The sequence below is a fragment of the Camelus dromedarius genome, chromosome 6 (assembly GCF_036321535.1).
Source record: "Camelus dromedarius isolate mCamDro1 chromosome 6, mCamDro1.pat, whole genome shotgun sequence".
Taxonomy (NCBI): Eukaryota; Metazoa; Chordata; class Mammalia; order Artiodactyla; family Camelidae; genus Camelus; species Camelus dromedarius.
Genome location: NC_087441.1, coordinates 34,922,672 through 34,933,346, shown reverse-complemented (window position 1 = coordinate 34,933,346; position 10,675 = coordinate 34,922,672).

Genomic DNA, 10,675 nt, shown 5'->3' with positions numbered 1-10,675 from the left:
TTATTTACTCTTTGTAAGGGGAAATAGAGATCCATAAAACTGATTATGTTGGCTCTTCTATGGAGAATGATTCGTAATAAAAGCATGAAGATGCTGGGAGGGTTCAAAGTAATCTGGTAGGGAGGGGGCTGTGGACGGGCGGAGGTCGTGGCAGTGGAGGCAAGTAGCCCATTTTGTGAAATATCTTGGAAATAGAAGCAGCAGGATTTGCTGATGGCGGGGATGTAAGAGATACAATAAGAGATACAGGGATATAAAAGATGAGATTACTAGAAAAGGAGAGGGCTAGTGGGCTGTGTGTGGGGGACAGAGCAACAGATTAAGGACATTATTGTGTATTACAGCTAATATAGACTATCAAAAAATTCCCCTAGTTCATTAAACATTTTGCTGTTCTAATCATCTCTAAACTGAGAAATTTAGGGTTCTTTAAAAAAATAAACTAGTATCCTAAGAAAGAATCGAAATCAACTCAGACTCTACTACTGTGATTGTTTCTACAGTATTTAAAATTTGTTAGGAATAAACATGCCGTATAGAAATGTATCATCTGCCTGCTTCCCTACTGGCACTGCCTAAGTCATTCTAGACATGTTGAGGACACTTGAGGGAAGGGAAAATAGTATTAATCCAGTTATCGATGAGCTCTTTGTTCCTTTGGCGGACAATGGATTCCTCGTGCCACAGCAGCCTCTACTTGGGTTGCCTCTCCTTGGAGCAATTATGTACATAGGCATAATGCAGGCAATCACTCCATGAACTTTCAAAGAACAAAATCATCCATTTCTTCACCTTTGCTTACATTGTTCTTTTTCTCAGTCTAAACCTCTCCATTTCTTTCTCTCTCTAATGTTATTTTTTCAAAGGACCTATTTTTTCAAAAAAGTGCCTTCATTGTCAAAACTTATCTAACCTCTTCAGGCAGAATTAATCTTTTCTCCTTGGGGCCACCATTGTACCTTACTTACAATCATCAATGCCATTACCCCGCCTCCTTTTCTCCCCTTCCCTCTCTTCCTTTAGTTCTGAGAGACCAGGGCTCTGCTTTATCCAACTTTGTATCCCCTTTGCCTGACACAGTGCTTGACAAATAGATAAGTATGAACAAAATCAAATGAATGAAATTATATTTACTTTTAGAGGTATTTTTCTCAATTTCTTTCTGATGCCCGAATTCTCTAATGAGTAGATAAAACTATCTGTTATTATCATTAAGCAGCAGAGATTAAAGGCTTAAGATGGAAATGTTAGGCTTAGGCAATACATTGATGGAAATTTATTTACACTAAAGGATAATGAGTTGATTAGTCAATCATCCTATGTGACTGAAAGCATCTTCATTCCAGTTGAGACAGAGAGGATGGGTTCCAGCAACAGCACTGGCAGACTGGGGAAGGGAACTGAGAAGATTAGTGGGGGTTTTGCGGCATAAGAAAAGAAGGATAGCGTGTCCTCTTACACTGTGGTAGTGAGAAGGGCTTGGTGATTTAGCAGGTCATTGGGAGGTGATATGGTAAGGTGATGAGGCTAGGCATTCTAGTTAGAGGTATTTGCAATCTGATCCCAGCTCCTCTACTCATTTCGAGCGTAGTCAAGGTACTTTTACCTATCTGTAATTCAACTTGTCTCAACTATTAAATGAGAGTTATAACATCACTTGATTTATCACATTGGGAATTAAATGAAAATGTAAAGTGCTCAGCTCAGTTTCTGGACATCATAAACATTATGTACAAGTTATAAATATTAATACAATTTTTGAACATTTTAGGTGCCCAGAGGGAACAGGGTAGGTTTTACAGGGACATGGAAGTACAGGAGATGAAGGATGAAATTAAGGAAAACAAAACTTCATGCTTTTCAATGTTGCTCTGGGGAAATTTCAGTTTATACACAAAGTCATAACTGTTGTGTTTTGTGTGGCACAACTCTCTCTGCAAAGATATATGGGGTTCCTTTAATGCTCCAGGCACTGTTCTAGGTTCTAGGTATACAGCAGTGAGCAAAACAGGCAAAGATTTCTGCCTTTATGGGGCTCATCCTCGCATGCACATTAATGTGACGTGTGTGTGTACAGCTTATTGGGAACACTGATTGCCTTTGAACCACGTCGCACATAATGAAAACTGATTTAACGATTAAAATATTTTGAACAGGATCACTTTCATTACCGTGGACTTCATTTTCAGAAAGCCAATTAGTAGCGGCTGTGACTGTCATCTCACAAAACAAAAGCGTCAGAAATACTGACAACTATATGACAAAGATGTCCACTGAAGTCTTTAATACTTGGGGAGAAGGATGAAAAGTTGCTAAAATGATTGCTCTGCCTAAAACCATACAATTACAAAAACATGGAAATGGCTGTCACAACAGAGAAGAAAAACCTTTTCTGATTAGTCTGTCAGGCAGATTTGATTATTTTGCAGGTTAATATTGAGATTCCTGCCAGTTACTACTTACAAAATCCCTTTTTATGTACGTGTGTTAAAAGCATTTATTCTCCGATCACTCAGACAGCAATGGAATTGTTTTTGGAACAAGGAAGGCCTGGAGTTACACGGAACATTTTGCTATAGTCTTGGTTCGTCTTTACTGTTACGTCTGTAAATTTACTGCCAAGTGGTGTCAAAGCACCATCACAGCAGCCCAAGGCTTTTTCTACTAACCTGAAAATTCATTAATCACCGTTTCCCTTAAAAACTAGCTGGAATCTTTTGCTGAATTATATGTAGTTTCTTATAATCCTTTAAAATGTTTGGCAAGGATTGGTAGTATTGATTTTAGGTATATATTTGCTTGAGTGTTGCAAACTGACTTAAGTCAACTGACTCTCTTCCTTTTGACAGGTGATGGTAGCCATCCACAAATTCTTGCATGTCAGATAAAAATAAAAGCAAGTTTCAGCCAAATGATACCACACATAGACACATTTATTAACCATTTAATAGTATAATAACATATAAAACAATAAAAAATGGAACCAAACAACAGATATTTACAATGCTCATTTCAGAGTCTCTGGAAGATCCAATTCTCGATCCGCTGAGGTTCTCTGAGCACTACCTTGGATAAAAGATTTGCTAGAATCAAACACCAAAATTCTAAAGACACTATAGTTCAGTCTTGTTGCCTCCTCAGATGCTCCAAATCAGGGCAGCTGAGGCATCAGCTTCTGGTACAAAATTTAAAGAGGTACCAAGATTTTTAGTAATCAAGAGAAACAACATTTTTAAAAATTGAAACAAACGCAAAATAATTTATCATGAGCAAAATGTCAAAATTTTCAATGAAGACAGACTGTCGGTGTTTGTTTTATGTTCCTGCATTACTGTGCAACAAGAAGTCATTTCCCAGTATCTGATGGTTGTTGAACTGCCGGGAAAGTTTGTGCAGGTTAACAGGGGCATCCAATCCCACCGGGCTTTATTTATGGCCATGTTTTTGATTGTGGAGATTCAGTTAAATTTTATATTTGATTCAAAATATGGGAGGACATTTTGGTAAGTGTGCATAAGGGCACACTGGTTTGGTTTGCTGAGCTCAGACTCCAATATGGCTCCCTGGGGCGCTGCTCATAACCTTCAGGAGTTCATCTTTGCAGGTAGAGGGGGTAGAGATTTAGTCTAAAGTGTCATCCTTATAGGTGTGGCTGCTGTTCTTTCTGGGCTTTTCTACCTTGCTTGTGTGTGATAGGAGGAGTGAGTGTCTCTGAAAAAATACCAGCATGTACATCTATGTCTATGTCTGCCTATCTGTCTATCCGTCTCCTATCCCTGCCATTTTAGCTAATCCACATGCTTTGCATATCTTTAACTTCTCTCTTGACAGTCCATTTGGAAATAGACATTCATCATGCTAGTTCCCAGGCCATTATTTCCACCAATAAAAATCTATCTCTGAAATCCAGTATACTGATTAGCCAGGAGTAATATTTTCCTGATTTAGAACTTGCACTGACTGCTCTCAGGCATTTCATTCCTTTTTTTTAATTAATTAATTTTTTATTGAATTAAAGATTCCTTAAATTCTACAGTGCCTTACAATTTTCAAAAGTTTCACACACATGATTTCATATAATCCCATAATAACTTTTTTTCTTAATCGCCTCCCCCTTTATTGTCCCTCGCCCCTTCCCTCTCCCCACCAGTAACAACTAGTTTGTTCTCTACACCTGTGAGTCTGCTTCTTTTTTGTTTTATTCACTAGTTTGTTGTATTTTTTAGATTCCACATATAAGTGATATCATCAGTGGCTGTCTTTCTCTGTCTGACTTATTTCACTTAGCATAACGCCCTCCAAGTCCATTCATGTTGCTGCAAAAAGCAAAATTTCATTCTTTTCTATGGCTGAGTAGTATTCCATTATATATATAATACACACACACACACACACACACACACACACATATGCCACATCTTCTTTGTCCATTCTCCTGTTGATGAACACTTAGGTTGCTTCCATACCTTGGCAATGGAATTATTGTAATAATTAACATTATTTACAATAATGTTACTATAAATATTGAGGTGCATGTATCTTTTTGAATTAGTGTTTTGTTTTTTTTTCCCAGATACTGACCCAGGAGTGGAATTGCTGGATCACATAATAGTTCTATTTTTAGTTTTTTGAGAAACCTCCATACTGTTTTCCACAGTGGCTGCATTCCCACCAACAGTGTTACAAGTGTTCCTTTTCCCCCATATCCTTGCCAACATTTGTTATTTGTGTACTTTTGATAATAGGCATTCTGACATGTGTGAGGTGGCATCTCATTGTGGTTTTGATCTGCATTTCCCTTATGATTGGCGATGTTGAGCATCTTTTCATGTGCTTGTTGGCCATCTGTATTTCCTGTTTGGAAAAATTCTTCTGCCCATTTTTAATTGGGTTGTTTGTTTTCCACTGATGAAAGACATTGAAGATGACACAAACAAATGGAAAGATATACCATGTTCTTGGACTGGAAGAATCAATACTGTTAAAATGACCATACTACCCAAGGCAATCTACAGATTCAATGCAATCCTTATCAAAATAGGCATTTTTCACAGAGCTAGGGCAAATAATTTGAAAATTTGTATGGAAACATAAAAGACCCCGAATAGCCAAACAATCTTGTGAAAGAAGAACACAGCTGGAGGTATAACGCTCACTGATTTCAAACTATACTACAAAGCTACAGTAATCAAAACAGCATAGTACTGGTCCAAAAACAGACACATAGGTCAATGGAACAGAATAGAGAGCCCAGAAATAAACCCACACACTTACTATCAATTAATCTATAACAAAGGAGGCAAGAATATTGAATGGAGAAAAGACAGTCTCTTCAATAAGTGGTGCTGGGAAAACTGTATACCTACTTATAAAATAATAAAATTAGAGCATTCTCTAACACCATATACAGAAGTAAACTCAAAATGGATTAAAGACCTAAATATACAATCAGATACTATAAAACTCCTGGAGGAAAATATAGGCAGAAACTCTTTGACATAAATCACATCAATATTTTGAAGAACCTTTCATTCTTGATAGTGAGTCGATCCCCTAAGCATGTGAACTTTGGAGTGTGACAAGGGACTGGCCTGGGAGCTGAAGCTGACACTGACTTTCACTCACTCACTTGCATATGCATGACACAATATCTCTGATGGGGTGTTTTTAAGTAAGTCACAGACACTGCAGCACATAGTCAAATATTCTCTTAGATCTCCAGTTGGATGGCATATTGCTGTTTACCTTCTAGGCTAATGTAAGTATATGTCAGACATATAGTATATGGGGCTCTGCTTGACTTGAGATGATATCTTATTTTTCTCTACTGTTTGGTTGTTTGAGATGCTAAAACATTAGAATTATGGCAAAATCAATTCTTTTTCACATACAGTAGTATTTGAGCTCTTCCTTCTTCCACTCTTACATAAAATTTTATCAATCAGGATTACTTCGGCTAGAGTTCTACAAATATTTCTCTTTCTTATTTCCTGCCTATTTATTCTCTGAGGGTTTTAGTCTAATTTTTTGCAGAAGGAGTTAGACTGATTGAGGATGAGGGAAACCTATTCTCAGGTTGCTGCACTCTGGCTGGAGAGAGGTATATGCCTTGATTTCTGGTGGGTAGATGTCTTGTGGTTCTGCAGACATAGGATAAGGGCATAGGTTTCTCTTTTTCTTTCTAACCAGCAGATGTGCATTGCTTGATTGTATATTGTGCAGAGATCAGTCATTGTTCTTCCCATCAAGTTATCAGTTCAAATTCTTTCCAGATTCTGACGCAGGATGATTCCTAGTCCTGGTTAATTTATTTATTCTTTCATGAAATATTTATGGAATTCCTCCTACATGTTAAGTGATATTTTATGTACTGGAGATACAGGGGAAATATTCCTGCCTTTATGGGACTTAAATTATTGTTGTGCTTTTTGATCTTATTCTGTGAGTTCATGGAGTGGCAATATGATGTGCTACTAGACAGATATCATTTGACAGTGAAGTCCAACACATTATGCATTTCCAGAGAACTTTAATTTTTAAAGCCATTATCAGTTCAATCTCTTTTAGTACACATAATTGTTCATTAAGGAAATTAAAATTCTTAACTAAAACTGTACATCTTTGTGTATATTTCTTACATGGATGTTCAGAATAATAATTCCTTTAGTACTTCAATATTTTAATAGCATTTTAGCCTATCTACCACGTTATTTGTGGGCATAGCTGACTCAGAAAGATTAAGTAATCTGCTCAAGGGACATCCTCAAGTAAGTAAAGAAGATGAAACTCAACCCTCTGACTTCAAGGTCAGTACTATTTCCATTATACTAGTCAAATTTGCAGTTTCCAGCACTTTCCACTAAGATGTATAATTCATCAGGTTCATAGAGCAACGATAATAAACTCTTCTACTAATACAATTTCAGTTATGTGTTTCACAATTGAGTTAGGCAATGGATTTTTTTCAAGATTGCCTGTCAGTGTTTCAAAATGTTGTGTTTATTGAATAACATCTTGCCTCTTTTCCTGTTAGAATCTGCCTGTTCTGAGATCTCAGAACAAACATTCTTCTGATGCTACATGCCTCTTTATGTGGAAACACTCACCTGATCATTATGGATGAGTTGAAAACACAACCAAGGTGTCATGATGTTGCCTTGAGCTGCTTCTATTAAATTAAAACCTCTGTTTTGTATTTTGGTTTCCATTTTCTCCTGACCAAGACATAATTTAGGAATCATGTAAGAAAGAGTTTCTCTTTTTTCTATTACTTCAGAGGAGGTAAAATATAACTTTTTAAGTATAAGAGTTTTTTTCAATCTTGATTTTTACATATTAAGTGCATCATTACCTTCAATATGTTGCTAGAAAGCTTTCTTTTATCTTTTATTTTTAACAGCTCATTATATACTTAATGGGGCTCAGTCAATTACCCATTGAACATGATCTATTGAACATTTGTTTTAAACAACGTGCAAAATTAGTTCCTATATACCTGATTGCTCCAGTTTATGGAATAGTTTTCAAGTTTCTGCACTGGTTTTTGCTTCTCAGAGCATCCGATAATAAAAGATAATCTATCCCTTGAACATGCACCCATCAATCTCTTTGTTCACAAGGGGAGAAATTCTACAATTGCATTTGAAAAAATACACCAACGTACAGCATATACTATGCCACAGAACTTTCTTAGGAAGCAATAAATAACTGTTGTACACACACACGCACGTCCCTACACACACACAATAAGTACTCTCATGAGAGGAAAGAATTTTCACTCCAAGATAAGGGGAGTGGGGTAGAAATTTCTGTATGTCTTAAGAAGTCAATTCAATTGCATGTTTGATCACATTGCACAAGTATCTCTCCATATATCTAAAGACATAAAAATGAAGAATGACAAAATTCAAAACTCTTTTTACACTTTCTACTAAAACATTTTTTTTTCAAAAGATATTTAAGTGATTTTTTTAACCATCACATAATAGTTGTTCTGAATAAGTACCATCAATGGATGCTGAAACTATTGGGTGAAAGCTTGAAGAGGAATAGTAGATTTGCGTTATCTCAAAGTATATCCCTAAAGACTATAAATTAATTACAAGAGTTAAAATAGTAACTTGATAGTAAAGAAACCTGATAGATGCTACTACCTTAACCAAGTATTCATAGTTAATGTCACTGACAAACAGCTGAGCCTCCTGTTGTGATAAACTGATATAATACTCCTGCCTAAATGGTGTAAAATAAACATACACTTAAGGAAACATCAGACAATCCATGTGGAGGGACAGTCTACGTACGAAACAATTGGCCAGTAATCTTTAAAAGTTAATGATGTGTAAGAAAAAAATAAAAAAAGACAGGAATCATTTCAGATTAAAGGAGACTAAAGAGTCCCACCACGTAAATGGAATGCAACGTCCTGGACTGGGACGAAAATTTCCAGAAAGGACCTATTGGGATAATTGTTGGTAAATGTTGAAAATAAGCTGTTTATTTTATAATACTGTATTGATGTAAAGTCTCATAAATTTGATAATTGTATGTAGTTATGTAAGAAAATGTCTTTATTCTTGGAATACACGCTGAAGTATTTAGGGGTAAAGGGCAAGATGTTTGCAGCTAACAGTCAAATAGTTCAGGAAAAAAACGAACACGCCCACACACGCACACACATACGTATGTGCACTTATACAAATGTATACACATAAAATAAAATCTTCGAAAGTAAAATAAAATGTGAAAAAGTTAATGCAGGAAAAACTTCCAAGCTAAAAACTGAAACAAAACAAAGCAAATGAAAGCGAAAGTTACTGAGGCAACAGTGGTGGTTTTCCCTGCAGTCTGTGGCTTGAAAAATAGTGGAATACTTAAACCAAGTCATAAAAATTAGGGGCAAAACTGTGTTGTTTGTTTTATTTACACACTTCTTACTCTCTAAAATGTCATTTTTTTCCTTTAGTGTTGTTAACTATTTCTTGTTTTAGGTGGCTTATAAAATTTTACATAAAATGTGCCTCAGTTATGTGTTCCTGAATTTCCTTTCTCTCTCTTGCTAAACTCACCCTTTAGACAGGCTGTTTCGTTGCTATAAAACAAGGACTCTTTGGATTTCATACCACACGTCCCCGGTGCCTTTATGTAATCTCCGTTCACACGGCATGTTCAGCGTTGCCTGTAATGAGGCTGCCTGAACCATGGTAACCCCCTGTAACTCAGTAAACAGTGGAAAATGGATAGGTCATTCTTTGCAGTGGCATGTTGTGAGGTAATCGGCTTTCGTTACAGGCTTTCCTGTGGAGGTGAAGGGGATTAGACGCTGTAAACACAGGGCAGAGTATGTCTGTTCTCCTCAAAGAACAAGTTCAAGAGCTGTATGACTCACTCCTGCTTTCTCAGCCATTTTCAGTTTCTTTCTGAAACTTTAAGATAGATAACCATTCTTAGCATGGTGTCTTTCCATTTTCAGCATTTCTGTGCGGGATTCTCATCCCGCTATTTACGTGGGCTGGAAGAAAATGTTCTTCCTTTCATCTATTAATTCAACAATTAGTAGCCAGAAGCCACACGACTATGAGTTACATTTTCCTAGGAAAGGGGGTTGCTTCTCTCACACTTTCCTTTGAAGCTTAGAGGAGGAAGTGAGCATAAAGCTTTCTTTTGTGTGTGTGGTTGTGATACCTAAAGTCTCATGCAAAATCAATCAAATACACTCATTTATTTTTTCAAAAACTTTGAAGTTTTTACTGTTTAAAAACTGGCAGGTTATAATGAAGGAATTAATCCAGCATAGCTGTAAACAGTATTTTCATATTATCAGTGACCTGGATTATTTTCATCATTTCCTGGTGCTTCTTGCTATTGTGAAGTCATTTTCTCTGAAAGAAATGCACTCTTTAGCAGTAGGGATTTTTGTCATACCTGCTTTCTGATGCAGAGTTTTCAGGCAGACTTAAGCAGCCCTATTGTGTCTCTTTTACCATCAAAGTTACTACATTCTTTGATTGTATATCTCTTTGAAGCATCTTGAATTTATAATTAAGGAATGGTTTGCACGATTTATTTGGAGATAGAGAGGATTTAAAATCTGGCTTTTGTTGCAGATGAAGAAGTTTTTTGGCATGGGGGTACTTGCAAAAAGACCTCCTTGGTAATTTGTAATAAGAAGTTGGGGCCTTGCCCCGAAGCACAAAAGCCCAAGAATTGTATGTGTGTGTGTTTTTTGCATGTCTAGCATTACTTTTGTCTGTCTTTGTCTGAATGTAGATGGAAGGACTTGATGAAATTGAAATTCCTGTTACTGATTCTATCTCTAGAGTTATATGATCACAACAAATTTAAAGCTTGAAGACAGTATAGTTACCCGCCCAGATAATGCTGACGAGGCTTTCCCAGGTGCACTCTGTCTAAAATTTATCTACTTAAGGAAGCACATATATTAAAAGCATCAAGTTCTTTTCCATTGCCCCACTCATAACCACATTTCTCCCACTTTATAAAGGAGGACATCCTTCTCACATCCAGGATCTTTCTATGGTTCATGACTCTACCACATAAAAGTATCCCAGATACCAAATAAAGGGACACAGAAATATTAAAATATTGAGAAAGTAAATACCTTTAATAATTGGACAATTTTTTTTGCCAGTCAGGTGGTTTTTAATTCCTTGCT